Genomic DNA, 18,961 nt, shown 5'->3' on the forward strand with positions numbered 1-18,961 from the left:
GGGGAGCGGCGGCGGTGTCCGGGCGGGCGGGGGCCGGCGGGCTCAGCATCCCCGCGGCAGCGCCGCTCGTCCCGCGGGCCGGGAGCGGACCCGGGTTCCCGAACCCGCCATCTCTGGCGGCACAGCGCCCCCTGGCGGATGCGGGACACGGCGCATCACCCCCCCCATCCCACCCGGGTACTTCGGGGAGTCCCCAAATGATCGTATATTGTATCGTATAATCGTTATTGTATCATACTCAACCCCTGCGAGAGCTGGAAAGGTGAAAATAGGAGCGAACGTCGCGCCTCCTCTGCCGGCCGGATCTCCTGTGCCCGAGCTCGCCCCGGTGCCGTCCAATCTGCAGCCGGTACCTGCGTCCCGAAAGGTGCAGCAGGATGCGCCCGGGTCTCGTGTGAGCTGGTGTTCAGGCCCTGCTGGAAGGGGCGAGACCCTTTGGAGTTACAAATCCATGGTGTATACTATCCACGGGAGATTTAAAACTATGAGATGCAGCCACTTGCACATGTGTACTATGCACAGATCCTCCCTTAGAGAAGCTGCAGGAGAAGCCCTATTCTTCATATAAATTTCATTTGAATACTCCCTTTTTGGCTAACTTTTGACCATTAATATGATTAAGGGCCCTACTTAAGCTAGAAACTACGATTGAAATACATCGTAATCTTACTGAAGAGATTTTTCATTTGTGGTCCAACCCCTAACCCAAGCTTTCTTATATACCTGTGCCTGAGCACTTTTGGAACTGGGGTTTGCAATCCAAGTGCTTGCAGATGCCCTCCTATTACTCTCTTAAGTGACACTTTTCAAATTGGCTTTTTGTGAGAGCCATGTCAGGATGGCTGCACAAAATCTTTCTGTCAGATTTATGACTTTTCCAATGCATACAGCAAGATGAACCTGTTGTGATAAAGGTATTCTAGACACTGTATAGGAAAATTTGCTAAATTTCAGTGTGTGAAAACCATGAATCTCTTGCTGCTCGTGTTAGTCTAGAAGAGAAGGAATAAGTGCAAAGCCAAAGAAAAGCTCCTGATACAGAGCTCAGATCATTATTTGTTGCTGAGTAATGTCCAGTAATCTAACCTATGCCCTTTCAGAAAGAAATACCAAACTCGATAGTTTTAAACTATAAATTATACCAGTGCCTGGAGAAATGTGGAATACAGTATCAAGGACCTTTCTCTGGAGTAAAACTGTTAATTTAAGAAAAAGGAATAGTGGAGAACCTTTAACAATAAAAGGCATTGCTTCAGCAAGGACAGGGAAATGCTGGAAAATCTGAAATGAAAGGTATAATTGTTTCAACACTTCAGATTCCTTCCTTCAGAAGTGAAAACTTAAATATCACTGTCAAAACATATAAGCCAAAAGCGCTCTGTTACACACCAGTATGGCTCCACTGACTAGAGGGGCAGCACATTTCATGCCTCTTGCCTTCTGGTTGCTCCAGGGTTTACAGCCAAACCACCTGTCACCAGGTTTCCCAGAGTTGCCTAGTTACACATTCCCAAACCAGGAGAAACACTCTGGAGAGCCAGCATCCAAAAATGATGTGAGGGTGCCTTGATACTGAGACAGCTTAAAAAAGATGCAGATGTGCAAAGCATTTATTATTCAATAGAAGAAATCGCTGACACAAAATTAGAGTGTGCTGTAATCTACATGGAAAGCACCCTCTTAAACACCTTCTTAAGCAGGAGCTGGTTGCCACCACAGAGAAGCAGAAGCAAAGCTAAAGCAGATCCTTGCAAGGGCAAGGAGGTGAGGAAGCTCTCAAACCACCCCAGAGGACCGCAGGTGAGGGAGGGAGTTGCTGAGAGACACTGAGGAAGAGGGAGGAAATGGGGAACTAGAGAACAAGAGGGAAAACGGGACATGAGAAGTAAAAGCGGCAATGAAAAAAAAAAAGGCAACGATTAAGAGAGAGAAAGGTTTACACAGAAATTACACAGAGGACTAGAAAACAAACTAGACACAATAAAAGCACACTTCTATAAAAAGGAGAGACAGACTTGTGATTTGGGCTCCAACTAGAAAAAAACACCTCCTGAGTGTTTGAAGAGCCTTTGGTGCCAGGAGAAATATTTTCACACTTAAAAGTTCAGTGTGGGTTTGTGTGCCTCCTTGTACCTGGGCCTAAATGAGAATTAGGCCAGCCTGAAGGAAATGAAAGAAAAAAAGCATCACATATACTTTTCTTCTTGCCAAAGAGGTCATGGGAAATATCACATTAAATATTAGGAAATACTCAGAGTATTAAGTTTGGAAATAAAAAAAAGATGAAATGGTCAGAAGCCTGAGATAAAACACATGGAAAGAAATAGAAAAAGATAAAGATGATGTAACAGGTTTTGCTTTACTTTAAACAAATGTGAGTTTTATTAATTTCCCTATCTCATCTACCAAAACATCCAGCTACAGATTGCTTTATACACAGGGATGTGGCTGCACATTTTGCCACACGTTCCTTGGTGAATGTGTTTGAGGACGTAGCTGATCGGCAGCTTCTGTTTCAGGCTGTGGAAGTGGCTTCTCTTGCATGGTGGATGAAAACAGTGAAGAGTATCTGGAGACAAGAAGACACTCAAAAAGTGAAATATTGTTGCAGGAGAGTAGAGTGATATTGAAGCATTCCAAGACTTCATTTCTAGTTGTCCTTAAATTACAATAATATACTAGATTAGTGTCTCAATTAAAAATAAAAAAGTGTCTTCTGTTTTCTTGATTTTTTTTCCTGCATGATTCTGCTTGCTATTTAGTTCAGATCAGGAGAGACTGATAGATTTTGCTGTCTGTAGCTTTATCTATGTTGGTTTCAAAGGCATTTTCTGGGGACAGTATGTGGACATTACACCTTCAGCTTTGCCTTCATGTATTTGCATGCTCCTCTTGAAAATGCCTAACTCTTTAGCAGTCTTCTACCAAATGGGAGTTGATTATACAGAAATTATTCTCAATTCTTCCCTCTATGCTTGCTCTGCTTTTAAGGGTCTACAGCACAATAGCTATTCAGTTTGCACAGCTAGGAAACATTTGCCTACTAAATAACAATGAATACATCTTATTTGTATGATTCTCTCCAAACCTGGAAAGGTATATAAGAATGGTAGGCATTATTATTTTATAACAATTCAACATATTTAAACTTGTGGTGCAATGCACAGCAGTTCACTTTTACTATTGCATTTTATCTGTATGTTTAAATGATCATTCAGTTATGCTTCCATTACTTACTTTATTTACATTTAGATTCAAACACTTAAAGCATTCTTGGACTTCTGAAGTGAGTTATATTAATAATAAACAAAGGGAAGGAGGGGAACTTGTCAGCTCTGTCTTTTCTTCCTTTTATTTGACCTAAACAATCTGGTATATCTAGCAAAAAATATCAGATTTCAGACCATGGTAATACTTGTTCAAAATGAACAAGTTTGACGATGGGATCTTCTCTCTGCTCCTTTGGCTGGAGACGAAATTTTGGATCAAGATCTCTATTCATCCATCCATCTGTCTATCTACATATACATTCACCTCCATTGTAGAAACCTAGCAATAACTCCACTTAGGGTTTTTTTCTCATGCATAGAGAGGGTAACCTCTCTGTTACCTGGAAAAAAACAGATTGTTCAGAATCAGTGACTGAAAATTCTTATGGAAGCAACAGCAAGACCACTGCCTCAAAGTACATAGGCTGTTACAATACCTGTCCTGGCAACATATGTGTGACAGCCTACTCATCAGGGTCTGGAGAGTGCATCTGAGATTCCCCCATATAAGACAGTCACAGAAAATCCATTCATTTGGACTCTGGATTTTTTTCAATGCCAAGTTAGAAGATTAGTTAAGAAGGACATGTTACTTAAATTTCTCTTGACAGTATTTTAACATTGAGGAGAAAATATTTGCTTACTTTGTGTTTAACCACAACATTGAAAGCAGGAAAAAGAGGAGGACATGCAGGTTCCTCTGCTATCTCTTTAAATGCATGCTGGTCATGTAGTCCACAGGTCAGAAAGGTATGTGTTTAAAAGTGCAGTGGAATGGGAGCAAATGTTCAGGCAGGCTCTGCAGCTGTCCTACCTTATCTTCCCTAACAGCCCTGGCTGGCTCTTCTGTCCCCTCCCTTGCACCTTGCCTGTATAATCAGTGTGTCTTTATGAAACTCATCCAGGCAAAAAAAGAACCCAGAAAAAAAAAGTAAACAAAAAATTTTGACCATAAAAATGACAGATAAATGTTAAAACTCTATACATTAGGAAAATTACTGTATTATATTGTGGTTTTGTTTCAATTAATTTATGAATTAAAATGGCACTTCCTCTGAGAATACATGCTGTTGTTGCCAGTCTCGGCATGACAGCCTATCAAACCACTGCAGTTTTCTGGCAAGTTTTATCACATTCCTGGTAGTTTGGGATTTTTTTTTAAGATTTGGACAGAGGCAGACCAGTTGTTATCTGTTGTGGAGTTCTTACTACACATCCAGCCCTTCTGGCAAGGCCACTGCCCTTCCAGTGGGATTGTAGAACATTCCTTTGGCATGGCTTTCAAGGTGTGTCTTGGGCTTTTATAGAATTAAAACTTCAGCTTTTAACTGTAACTTCTTTTTAGGACCTTGAGCATTTATGAGACTACCTTCTTTGCAGTAGATTTGACATAAATGATGCAAGGAGCTTTTAATTTTCGTGGAAATGAGCTTGATGGCATCAAAGGCTGAAGAGGAATACTATTCTAGTCCTGAGGAACTTCTTCAGGTCATGCCCTCTCTAGGAATCAGTTACAGTTTTGTAAGATGATAAAAACACACATTCTATTTCTTTTATCTTCTTCATTGATCATAAATTTGATAACATTTTCTACACTTGGCAAGGCATATTTTTCTTAAAAATTGAGAAAAAGATAATTCAATTAATGATTAATTAATTTACTCCATTTATCAAAATGCTTTTTCCAGTTAGTTGATTTCTTCCCACTAATTCACACATAAAATCGACAACATTCTGAGGATATCTGACAAAGTCTCTATATTGGGTTTGCATGGCCAGATTTTGGTAGCAGTGGGGCTACAGGTGTGGCTTCTGTGAGAGGCTGCTAGAAGCTTCCCCTGTGTCTCATGAAGCCGGCTTTTTTAATGTCAGCTGGCTCCAAGATGGACCTGCTGCTGATCAAGGTGTGGGTGGTAGCACCTTTGGGATAACATATTTAAGAAGGGGGTGAGGGGAGAACCCTGGGCAACTACATATGGATAGAAGGTTGAGAGTATGTGAGAGCTACAGCCCTGAAGACACAAAGGTCAGGGAAGAAGGAGGGGCAACAGGTGCTCCAGGTGCCAGAGCTGAGATTCCCCTGCAGCCTGTGGTGAAGACCATGGAGAGACAGGCTGTCCCCCTGCAGTCCATGGAGGTCCACAGTGGAGAAGATGTCCACTTACGGCCCCTGGAGGACCCCACACCAGAACAGGTGGATGCCTGAAAGAGGCTGTGAAGCCATGAGAAGCCTGTGCTGGAGCAGGCTTCTGGCAGGACCTGTGGAGAGAGGAGTCCACACTGAAGCAGGCTTGATGGAAGGACTTGTGACCCCATGGGAGCCCCATGCTGGAGCAGTCTTTTCCTGAAGGACTGCACCCCATGGAAGAGACCCATGCTGGAGCAGTTTGGAGAGAACTCCAGCCCATGAGAAGGACTCACACTGGAGAAATTCATGAGGACTGTCTCCTGTGGCACGGACCTCACACTGGATCAAGGAAGAGCGTGAGGAGTCCTTCCTCTGAGGAGGAAGGAGCAGCAAAGACAATGTGTGATGAAATGACTGCAGCCTCCATTCCCTGTCCCCCTGCACCACTGGAAGAGGGGAGGTAGAAAATAGGGGATGAAGTTAAAGCATGGAAGAAGGAAAAGGTGAGGGGAAGGTGTTTTTAAGATTTGATTTTATTTCTCATTATCCTACTCTGATCTGATTGGTAATAGATTCAATTAATTTCCCCAAGTCAAGTCTGTTTTGTCCATGATGGTAACTGGTGAGTGATCTCTCCCTGCCCTTATCTCAACCCATGAAACTTTTATTATATTTTCTCTGCCCTGTCCAGCTAAGGAGGGGATTGACAGCGCAGCTTTGGTGGACACCTGGCATCCAGACAGGGTCAACCCACCACAGTCCCTTCTTGTGGTACTTCACTGCAGATACAGCACAGCTGCAAGAAGAACATGCCTCAGTTGGCAAAGCTACATGGTTGCAGTCAGGCCAACCAACTAGCAGAGGCCCAGGTACAGCATCATGGTTATTCCTCTGTTATGATTTTTTTGTCACAAGAAAAAGTGGACAAACTATTTCATCGCTGTCCTACCACTAATGAAACACCTGTCCAGTTGTTTTAGAGAAATCCTTTGTGGGGAATAAGAAGAGATTGCTATGGTTAACCCATACATTTCAAATTTCCAGATTTTTAAGAATTTAAAATTAGCTGTTTAATATTCCTGTGTTGCAATTGCTTTCAAAGGCCAAGTTGCCAGAAAACTTACACTTGACATCTATATTTCTTGCATTTGTGTGCCCTCATAGAGACTGGGCCGTGTTCAGCTGGGGATGGTTAATGCTTCCAATTTTAGTCAGGGTTACTCAATTAGTCCACTTAGAACAATCAGGCAAAAAACTGATTTGCCTGGAGCCCAGTTTTTTTCTAGAGGCCCATCTTGCACCTATCTGCCCAGTACTATATAGGCACAGAAGTTGTGTTTGTGTCCTTGGGTGGCTGGTTCTCATCTCTGCAAATGAAAACGCTAGGTCTCCCCTCCCCAGCAGGGCCTGAACCATTGTGTTATCAATGTTTTTCTCAAACTTTAACCAGCACATCCAGTCAGCAGAAACTGCTGCTTCACCATCAGCTAATTGACGCAGGTTCAAGTTAACAAACCATCTGCAGTTAACATACAAAAAAATATTGTGCACTGTAAAATTCATTTCTGTAACACACTTCTGACTTGATAATTTTTATTCCTTTTTTAAAGGAGGGTTAACTTTTCTAGCATGTGTTCAAAGAATAACTTTGACTTTTGTTTACAAAAGTTTGGAAGAATGAGGATTGATTACCATATGTGAGAGAGGACACGTGCTCTTTCAATCAGCATTGACTTCTTTAAATCAAAGAGGGAAAACGACAACCAATAATGCTGCCAAAATAAATGTTTAATGGAGCACAAGGTTGTAATTTTCTCTATAATGAGGCATGCTATCTCTAGGAATGAAATGGGTACCATCTTTGCAGACAGGCAAGTACTTAGAAACATAAAGACTCGATACAGAGAGAAGTCTTCACAGTTTCAAGCTACAGACAATACAGGCAGGGAGTAACTCAATAGACTTTATTAATATTCAAACAAACAGCTGTCAGCACTTCATCCCAGAACATGCTGAAGCTCCTTATATAGTTTTTACTACTGTAATAGTTGGGTTCATTGGCAGTAGATTGGAGAACATGCAAGACTAATGAATCCTCCCTACTTCTCTTGACCTAGCATTTAATCCTTCCTAAAGTGAAAAACATTTACTATGTATGCAATACCACAAGCACAAGAGGCTTCAGGTTCAAAAGAGATGTTTCAATTTTGTTTCTTAGCAACATACATCCAATAACAGTGAAACACTATACAAACTGTAATATGTTTGTGTTGTTTTAATCTATAATGCAGTACCTTGCCCATGCCAAGGAAGTATGCTGCTACAGGATCTTTACAATGTCACTTATAATTAGACATACGTGTTTTTGTTTCCCCATGCTAGATTACCTGCTGCAGAAAATATTTCTGAAGACACTATATTGTACTCATGAATAATAAATAAAGAGGTAAGTTCTGCTCTAATAAGGGCGCACTTGTCAGGATTATAAAGTGATCTGTTACATAGGGAGACATCTTTTCATGTTTTGTTTGTAGGCAGTATTTGGACACCTTATGAGGACTTGATTTCTAGAATGAGTATTGGTCAGCCTCCAATCCAGGGCTAAAAGGATTTGTACAGAACTTATTTCTTGAAAGAACGGTAGACATGGCTTTGTTTTTTCTTATCCCCTCTCCAATGGCTGATTTGACGTGACCAAAACCAGTTTTGTGGTTTCTTGACTTTAATGTCACATCAAGGAAGAGAAGGAATTAGCCAAGGCACATGGAGAAATATGTCCTGCAGAGGAGCTTTCAAAATTGCGCTCACCATAGGAGCTATAGTTCTTCCCTTCTGTCATTTAGCATAATTGCTTCCCTGGTGCCTGCAAAGAGGAATAGGAAAAATGGTATTTAGCTTCTTCCTATGCTTTTTATCCTTCTCCTGTATATATTTATCTTTAAAATTCAGACTCATCTCTAGAAAAGCTGAAGTACTTGCATTCTGTAAGTGCCTGGTAATAACAGTTCCAGCACATCAACACTGCATTTTCAATACGCAGACATTGAAAAGGTGGAAAAGACAAAATTCAGTGTATAAAGAAGTGCTGTCAGGTTATTTATTGCACTATGTGAGATTAAAAAAAAAATAGCATAAATGGTATTCTGTCTTCCATCAGCTTGGAAATACCTGGCTCAAGAAATGCTGCAATGTTTCCAGTTCACACAAGGGTTCACCTTCCCAGGGAGCCTTGTGCCCCAATCCTCTTCATGGTGATCTTACTCAACATGATCCTATATTAGGCACTTCTACAGACTAACTCATATTTTCTAGAAGCATGGTCTGAAAAAATCAGTCTGAAATACTGAGAGAAAATTGGTTTGAGGGGAGGCCTGTAAGTATCTAGCACCAGAGATATAACTTATGAATTATTTAACATTGAAGGTAGCTAAGGAAAACAATACCTCACAGAAACACCAGGTGGAACTAGGAGGAGAGGAAAGAAGGAAAGAAAGAAAAGAATCCTCTTTTACAGTTTGCCAAGTTTTCTGAAGAAACACTTTTTCCAAATGTAGTCTAGGTACAAAATTACTTCTTTACTTATATTTTACTAATTATCAGCTTCTCTGGATGCATACAAAATTTAACAGGCTGATTGGCTCTTTTAAGCAAAGCAGCAAACAGTCTACTCAGAATTAATGTATACGATAACTCAGCCTAACATGATAACCCAGCTTGACACCTTCCTTTACAGTCAAAATTTGGTGGCAAAGACATAAGCCATCCTCATATTGTGCTCTAATTACCTGCATTGGTTTTGGGGTTTTTTTTAGAAATTCTGAACACTTAATGGCTCCTCCTGAGGTCAACTGCAAATTGTGGTCACTGCCTGCTTTTATAAATGAAGTTATAAAAGTCTACACACTCTGTCAAAATAGCAGAGGAAATTAATCACATGGTGAAATGGCACAGTGTCTCTCGAGGAACAGTAAATTCAACTGACTTGAACCATCTCAATAGCATGAAAGAAAGAGGGGTTTTTCCCTAGTAGAGACCAGTGCAATGCAATTCCCCGTGGATTAATAGCTACCCCCCAATATGCACTTAAACCCTGAACAGGAATTCACCCTCAGTGGTAGTGAGATGCTACCTACATATTTTGCAGAGGACAAGGAGCCAAAGACAATCTTGAAGTTATGTTTTGGTGCAGCCTCCACTTCTCGCCTCACGGAGAGCTGTCAGAGGAGGAGGTACTTTGTTGTGGCAGCTCCAGATCACCTCTGGCCTCAGTAAATAGGAGGGGTGCACATCCGTCTCTGTGTAGAGAAAACATATTAGGAGCTATTTCAGATCTTTATTTTCAGATATCTTTAGCTTTTGCTTCTACAGGAAACACAATTGCAGATCCTGAGATTTGTAGGATTCAGCAAAACAGACAACAAAATCTTCCACTGCTGTTTGTGTGTCCTATGTGTATTTTTGTAACTTTAAATTAGTTTTGATACACATTTAGATATCATTGTTAAGCTTCACGATTCCCCAAGTTGAAATATTACAATTTTTTTCCATCCACAATCCGGGATACATTTGAAGGTTTTTCAGTTTTCTTTGTCAGTGCATTATGCTCCCAAAGGCACTTATAGCAAAACCTTAAAAATCCTGTTTCTTTTTAATCAGAAATATTTAGTGGAGAAATTATGTAAAAAATGCATTGGCTGTAAAACAGTAATTAATCAAATATCAGTGCCCAGCATTCAGGGTGATTTTCTTATGGGTGACATTTACACGGAGGCATCAATGTATTCTGGATAGAGAAGAGTGATCATTCATACAGGGTTTTCTGTATGACTACCCCTTTGCAAATCAGCATGCATTCTTCATACACTTCTCTGGGATTTACCTTCCTCATGAGCATTACAATCAAAGCACTTATTTGCTAGATCACTTATGGGAAAGAAACATAAAAAGGTCTTGAATATAACCAAAGCACATTTTCTTTCATTTGCAAGAATGCTCCCTATGTACCCAGTTTCTATTCACACACATACAGAAAAAAAAATTATTTCTGCTCTGTTAATTTTCCTCTCTTTATTTCACAACCGAGAAACCAAATTATAATAGCCTATAGCAGGAAGACCAGTTCATACTGTCTTGCCCCTTCTGTAATAATTCACCCTTGTGCAAAAATCATTAATGGGGCCCAGCAGAGCAGCATTTATACCTCATTTGCAGAGCGTAAATTATATAGTCCAGGGTATTGCCCATTAGGTTTTTCACCCCATAATTTAAAACTGAACATAATCAATAAAACTACAGAGTCTACAATGTTGCCTTTCCAGACCACATTTGCATGATGACGGTGCTACTGTGTGTTGTAAAAATCTGCACACAGAAGAAATACTGGTGCAAATAACTTTAAGAGCAGATTTTTTTTCTCCAGGCAAAACATATCATAAACTGTTTTCTCAAAAAAATTTGCCTGGGAACTCACCTATTTCATTTTATAATGAAACACTAGTTTGTAATAGCCATGTAAGTAATAGCAATTAATAAATACTAACAAAAAATTATACACTTTAGCCAAAAGTCAGGTTTCTATTGAGGAGCAATACTATCACATACTTTTTTTAAGAAGTCACACAACAAAAAGGTGGAAAGGCAATGTAATGTGATGTCCAGGACAGTGGGACCAAGACTGATTTAATGACTTCATGCTGCCTGTTTATGCAAATGGATCAGCCAAATTAATATTAATTAATTAATTAATAAAGTAATATTAATACTATGGGCCAAACTACTATAAATATTTCTGACAAAATGAGCTGGGAAAAGAGATAAAGCTTTACTGCTTCCTGCTTTTACTTTGACTTCAATATGCTAAAAAATGTTAACACTATGCCAAAATGCAGAGCTTGAAATACAAAGGTGTCCCCTCTGCTCTCTCTAAGAGACAGGAGACTGAGTTTTCCATCAAAGACTGGGACTTCAAGATGCAGTGCTCAGATATGTATGTATTGAGATGCTGATGATCTTCAGGCATGTGAGAGAACATGCAAAGGGGCTTGGATGGGGCTTTGAGCAACCTGATCTAGTGGAAGGTATCCTTGCCCCTGGCACAGGTGTTGGAACTAGGTGGTCTTTAAGGTCCCTTTCAACCCAAACAATTTTGCAGTTCTGTGACTCTATGAACTACAGTAGCTAAAAGAGATCTCAGGAGCTGCTGGCAGAAACCTTTAGAAGCCCAGATGAAAAGGAGACATTTCAAGCATGCAGTTATTCCAGCCTTGTTTATGCTCACATAGCTATCAGTATACATCTGAAATGTTGACTGGGTATACCAGCAAGGCATTTTTCCCATACAAGGCACCCAAACATGAATCCTTAGCTGTGGAGAAGTGTTGAATAACAGCATGGACTGTTATTGATGACACTGCCATCAAAATGTCCATCACACAGCTGGATAAACACATCATGTGGTGGGTGAGCAATTGGCTCACAGGTCGAGCACAGAGGGTAATAGTGAATGGGGTAACATCAGACTGGTGACCTGTCACTAGTGGGGTAACACAGGGCTCCATCTTGGGTCCTGTGCTCTTCAACATCTTCATAAAGGACTTGGATGCAGGAATGGAAGGGATACTAAGCAAGTTTGCAGATGACACAAAACTGAGAGGAGCTGATGACTCCCTCAAGGGCAGGAAGGCCTGGCAGAGAGACCTCAACAAATTAGAGGACTGGGCAATCACCAACCATATGAAGTCCAACAAGGGAAAGTGCCAGATTCTGCACCTGGGATGGGGTAACCCCGAATATACAGACAGACTGGGGTATGAGATGTTGGAAAGCAGTGCCATGGAAAGAGACCTGGGGGTCCTGGTCAATGGCAAGTTGACTATGAGTCAGCAGTGCCCTGGCAGCCAGGAGGGGCAACTATGTCCTGGGGGGCATCAGGCAAAGCATCACCAGCCGGTCCAGGGAGGGGATTGTCCCGCTCTGCTCTGCACTGGTGCAGCCTTACCTTGAATATTGTGGCAGTTTTGGGCATGACAGTATAAGATTATTAGAGAGTGTCCAAATGAGGGCAACGAAGATGGTGAAGGGCCTTGAGGGGAAGCAGTATGAGGAGTGGCTGAGGTCATTTGGTCTATTCAACCTGGAGAAGAGGAGACTGAGAAGAGACCACCCTGCAGTCTACAACTTCCTTGTGAGGGGAAGATGAGGGGCAAGCACTGATCTCTTCTCTGTGGTGACCAGTGACAGGACCCAAGGGAATGGCCTGAAGCTGTGCCAGGGGAGCTTCAGGTTGGACATTAGAAAGAAATTCTTCACCCAGAGGGTAGTTGGAAACTGAAACAGGCTCCTTAAGGAAGTGGTCACAGCACCAAGCCTGCCAGAGTTCAAAACGTTTTTGGACAATACTCTCAGGCGCATGATGTGACTCTTGGGGATGGTCCTGTGCAGGGCCAGGAACTGGACTTGATGAACCTTGTGGATTCCTTACAACTTGGCATATTCTCTGGTTCTGTGATTATTTGACTCCTCAAAGCTAAATTTACCACCATTTTTAAATGGCAGACAAAAGAAGAGGAACATCTAACAGGGAGGAGAAGAGCACAGCACAGCCCAGATGGAGAAGAGCACAGCTTTCAACCTAGCTCTTTCCACAGCCCAAACAAAACAGGCAAAAGCATGGTGATGTCATAGGTGTCTTACATTCACCTGTGTTTCAGGGTCTGGTTGCTCTCAGGAAGGGGAAATGAATGCCTTGGTCAACATACCACAGAGCTGTATATAGGCAAGGTTATATCCCTGCTGGCAATCTCCCATATGGTGAAAACTAAGCTACCAGGAAGGCTAAAAGTTTCCTTTAAGAACAGGTTAGACAAATATAGGCCAGGAATTACATAAATACAGGTCATCCTGCCTCAGGCAGACTGATGGACTGGATCACCTCCCAGGGCCTAGTCTGGTCTTGTTTTCTGTATTTTCTGTGTTAATACCCAGCTAAATAATGAAGTAGTAGAATTTGGAAAGTTTATAATATTCACAGGTCTGTGGAGAGTACAAGGAAACTAGATGGCAGTTGTTCAAAAGAATGTTTCCTAGAGAAATACTAAGGAAATAAGAGTGGGTTTGCACTAATAGAAATAGAGGCAAATAGAAAGAAGAGGACGATGTTCTGCCATTGCGCTGCATTTAAGAGACCTGTTCATCATGCAAGTGCACAGGATGGTCTGCTCTAGATGAGAGGAGCTCATTCGTGGTCAGACTGGAGAATAACCCACTGCAGAACAGGCAACATGCAACTATTAGATGAAAACAAAGAGTTTTGCAAAGAAATCATCACAGCTCTGCATCTTGGGGCTAGACCCACACATGCATACTGCAAAAGCGGTGGGAGGAACTGGAAGATGTAAAATTATCCTTGGGTTGCCAGTCACCAGAAGGTTGTTCTAAATGGCCCCTTCTCAATTTCCCAACCTGCAAGAGTGATTTGTAAAGAGAAATTGAGCCTGCCAGGATGGATATTTCACAATATAAGTAGTGTCAGAGCCAGAGTCAAGAGAGTCTGAGCAGGGCTGCACTTGGGGACAAACTAGGTGGGATGGGTAGCTCCTGTGGCAGCTGGGCACCTCCAGGGATGCTCAGAGTATGTCTGGGTACTGCAAGGGGCTCACAGGGACATCCCATAGCTGACTGGCACCTTCATAGCTGAAAGTGGTTTGAGGGACATCTGTAATGAACTGTAATTTCTATCATTCTCCAAAGTTAGGTAACTACAAAAGATCTTAGCAAATTTCTAGCTGCATTATACTGTCATTTCAGATTCATTGATATGTTTTGTCCTGTTGCATAAAATACAATTGTGCTTTGATGGGGAAACAAGACTTCTGTTAAGGAAGAGAGAAATGATGTAATTGTAGTTGATGGAGACAGAACTCTTTTCCACTTTCAAAAAGTGTGGAGGGAAAGCCACTTCATAACACTAGAAATGCTACTGGCTTTGGGCATCGTTTTGTCAGGAGAGATAAATTCCAGAAGTATCTTTTCTAGGAATAAAAAAAGTCTCTTTATGATATATTATATGGGGCTGCTGAAAATAGCGAGGCTGAAGACAGGCATTTTCCCTGTCATAGCAAACCAGCAACACTGAGTCAGAGTGACATTTTTTAAAGACTCGGACAAAATTTATGGAAATTGCTCAGCTACAAAATTGTTAATGCCCTGAGCACTTGGGAGATGGACATAGATTGTGTCTCAAGATCAGCTTCCTTACTGTCAGCAAAACAGTGTTTATGTCAGCAGTCTCTGCTTTCTAAGGTAGCTGAAGACCACCATACTAAGAAGTTTGTGAAAAAGTGAGTCCAGCACCCTGCATCAACATTAGTTCTTGATCTACAGTCCTGACTCCAAGGGTGTTTTCATACTTCTCTGGCATTTGTACAGGTGGCAGCAGAGGAGATCAGGGCTGGATGGAATCTGCAGGATCACTGAATCCAGTGCCCATTGACTGCAACATAGACTTCAATCAAAGGGCCATTTTTCATGCCAGGAAAAGACCAATTGTGATACTTTTAATGCAGCATAGGAAAAATTAGGAGAAATTGAGAACATTTCCAATTCCTGCAGTCACAGGATATCCCATGGATGCTTCAAGGCACATCATGATCTGTGTTGTGAATGAGGGACATACTCTGATTCTCCCTGCCAAACCATCCAGCAGGATGACACCTTTCTGACCACAGATCACAAGCTGCCGTAATGATCAGTATGTGAACTGGACAGACTATGTCTGCTTTAATAAGTAACAAACTCAATAAACACAGATTTTGTAGAACAAAACCACTGATGCTGGGGACCTGCCAATGACACGACACAATTTAAGGGTGATAACTGCTAGTCTGATCCCCAGGTCCACACTAGGGCATGTTAGGTGTGCAGCTGAGACACATCTGGTTTAATCTCCTTCAGTGAATCCCCTTCACACACCTGGTGGCTTTGCTGTGACACAACCTACTCTGCAGTGAGTGGGGACCACCAGGACCATCACTTCAAACCTATGTTCCTGGTCTGGGTTAAAATTCTGATGTAGATTCACCTGCTAATGTCTCACCTGAGAGCATTACACCATCAAAGGCATGTCTGTGCCCTCTCTCTCCCACCACCTCAGAGAAAAAGGTGTGTAGGAAACAGCTGGTGATGAATTAGTAATTTAGATTATAGAAAGGAGTTCCTCTTTGTGCCTTACACGTGGACACCCAGAAGAGAACAATATTAGGTGAAATGATGGTGCAGAGAAGCAGCAAAATAGCATCAGCTCCTCTTGCAGGTATCAGAATATCCCAGAACTGTCTCCAGTAATTCTCCCTTTCTTTTTGCAGCTTTTGCTGTGAGAAGTGGCTAGGAGGGACGTGGAGCTCTTTGATGACGAACAAACCTGAAAGCTCAGAGTAGTTCAAAAAATATCTCAATGCTCGTAATAGCTGAGCCTTGACAAGCCCTCTCCTTTCAGACTTAGAGGATTCCATCAGGTGCCAAACTTCAGGAAAACGAGCTTGTGCAGGTCTCCTTCATTTTATTTTGAGAGAAGAGAAATAGGCCACACATCTTTCAGAGATGTGCTTACTTTCTGTCACTTACTGAGTCTGCAGCTTTATGAAGGGAACAAGCTTTAGACTGAGGTAACCCACACCCAACCTCCATGGGCTGGAGCCTGTAAATGGCAAAGCCCACTCCATCCCTGGCTTTTAGACAAAAAAAAAGACATTCCTATTGTTGATATGATACAAACAAGAGAAAATATTTAACTGTTTCATCTCTTCTTAAATAGGAGACAGTGCTTAGGTATTCCTTATGTACAAAAATATATCCTCCAGTGGGATTAAACAGCATCTAGAAGTCCAGAAACAGAGTATACCACTGGTGAAAAGAGTCACTGAGTTTGCATGAGAGACCTGTGTTTGCCAGGAGACTTCAGACTGACACGTGTTCAGGAAACTAATATCTAAGAAAAAAAGGACACTAATTTTTGCCACAGAACTCAAAAGGAAAATAGAGGTACAGGTTTTAGTGCTGTTCTTACATCCAGTACTAGAAGCCTCGATTTATCCACTTATTTAATCTGCACCCATTTATCACCACAACTGACTGAAATGATCCTAATGATAAATGGCTTGTTACACAAAAAGAAATTGAGAGGGAATTAGTAGCATTAAGAATTTTTCACAATTTAAATTATAATAAGTCTTCTTTCCTTTAAAGTTATTTCTTTCACTAATTCATTCTGACTTTAGTATCTCCTGAAATAGAATTAGTGATATTAATACATTTTTTACTATTCAAATTATGGTTCACCCTTTTCCGTAGCTGGGTATTGCATTTAGTAAAGGAGCCTAAATTAACATCCATAGAAGGAGTTTATTAATTTAACACAAAATATTCTCATGGTTGGATGAGGTAATTAAAAAGCTTTATTATTGAAAGTTATTGATAAGGTTAAAAAAAATTCTTAATGAAAGGTATGCTTTTTACGAGAATCAGGAAATTGCTGTACTTTTCAGTTCAAAAGCCTGCCACACTCCTTTTCATACATACTTGCTATTCTAAAAACCCTAGAGTTCATCAAGAAAAGAAGAATCACAACATCATCTGAAGAATGTAGAATTTGTACGTCTAGTTTCCTATTTTATCATTCACAGGCTCATACACAGCAAATTAATAAATGCATTGACCTCTTTAAAAAAACCTAATGGTTTCAGAAGACTTGAATATACTAGATTTATGGGAGGCAATGAAGATTTATTGAAGAGAACTAATTACACCTTGTTATCCACAATGAATGCCTTTCCAATTAATGTTATATGAATAGAAATTACAAGGTAAAAAAATCTAATCCCAGAAGGAACAGACTTCTGAGTGGCAGTCCTCATGTATGGTTGCTGCTGTGCAGGCAGAGCTCTCCGAAGAGAGGGCCAAATTCAGCAAAATCTTACTGATGCTACCCTTAGCAAATTGTATTGCTATCTATGTCTTCATATCTGATATATAATGCTAGCTTTACAGGAAATGTAATGAGATTTGTAATGTACTTCATCTGCCTTTTAATAACACTGTTCTAGGGAGGAAAACATTATGATAGGCAAAATCATTATTATGAGTTGTTTACATAGGCTAGACCTGAAAGGCAGTAATCTAGGTAATACAGCTATTTATTAAAGAAAAAAAAAAAAACAAAACAAAACCACACAAAACCCCCAAGAAACAACAACAACACAAAAACCCTAAACCCCACCAAAAATGTTAACCTGGAGAAAATGCACTTTCAGGGCCAAATCCTGGAGATTTTTTTCCTCATCCACAGACTTTTCTGAAGTCAAGATATTAATTATTTATAGAAATGGGTTGTTAGGTAGTATTTTAATCAAGCATCACAAAAAACGACTTAAAAAATAAGCTTAAAGAATAAGCTGTTAATTACTTTTATTACTATTAAAGAATAAGCCTTGGTTTTTTCCACAGCCATCTCTTTCATTAAAATTAAACAAATGAAAGTGAACCCATTTCCCTCTCAAAAGACATACTGAGAAAGGATCATGAGCAAGTACCAAGCTTGTGGTATGGACTCAAATCCTGCACTCCAGCATGGCCCACAGTCATGGTGCCTCCCAGGCAGTCCATGTGTGCAACCAGTGAACTTTGCAATAGCAAATATTCCCTCCTTGGGGCCATAGAAATGTTTAGTTTGGCTACCAAGTTGGTTTGCATCTTATTACTGAAGGATATAACACAATAGTGTTGCCTTCTCCCAGCATTCCTGTTTTCTTTATTTCATTTGGTTAATGAGAGGTGACCTGAATTATGAGTGTGAAAGCTAGACCAAAATTCAGCTTTCCCATCACCCAGGGCATTGGATTTGGCAGAGCAGTTTCAGGCCATCTCTGTACCTACGGAACCAGTTTTCACAAAAAGTAATCCATGAAATTGGAAAAACACATTACCATATTATTATGGTGTGTTATGGTTAAAGAAAACAGCTGAAAGACCATGGAAACATCCTAAAGAATGGGGGAAAAAGTTGCATCTGAGCACCAGCCACACTTCACTTTCCCATATCACCTTTTGTGTGTGGAAGTGTCTTGACAACAGCAGAGGATGTATAGCTCATGTTGTGCTGGAGAGGGGGGCTGTTTTCACCCTGGCACACAGGGCAACTTCTCATGTGATAGGGTTCAGAGGAATGGCACAGCATCCACAATGTGTATCCACACCCTTTTCCCCTGGAGCAGTTCCTAACCCTAAAACCACCTAGATTAGGGTTTTGGACAGCTGGTCCAACCAAAAAGCCTGTCCTTTAGCCTGCCCCACATTTCTGCCTATTCTGCAGGCTCTGTGATGATGTGGAAGGGCAAAGAGCTACTAGAAGTCATCTAGTATGGGTGCCACAGAACTTGTCACTGTTTAATATAACACAATACACAAACCAACATTGCAGTCCTATGTCTTTGTAATAATACAAGCCTTTAGGCCACATGAACACATTATTATCTGATTCTTAATTTCTAAACCTACTAAATTTTCAGGTCTA

The sequence above is a fragment of the Corapipo altera genome, unplaced genomic scaffold, assembly GCF_003945725.1.
Source record: "Corapipo altera isolate COAL_440 unplaced genomic scaffold, ASM394572v1 0, whole genome shotgun sequence".
NCBI lineage: Eukaryota > Metazoa > Chordata > Aves > Passeriformes > Pipridae > Corapipo > Corapipo altera.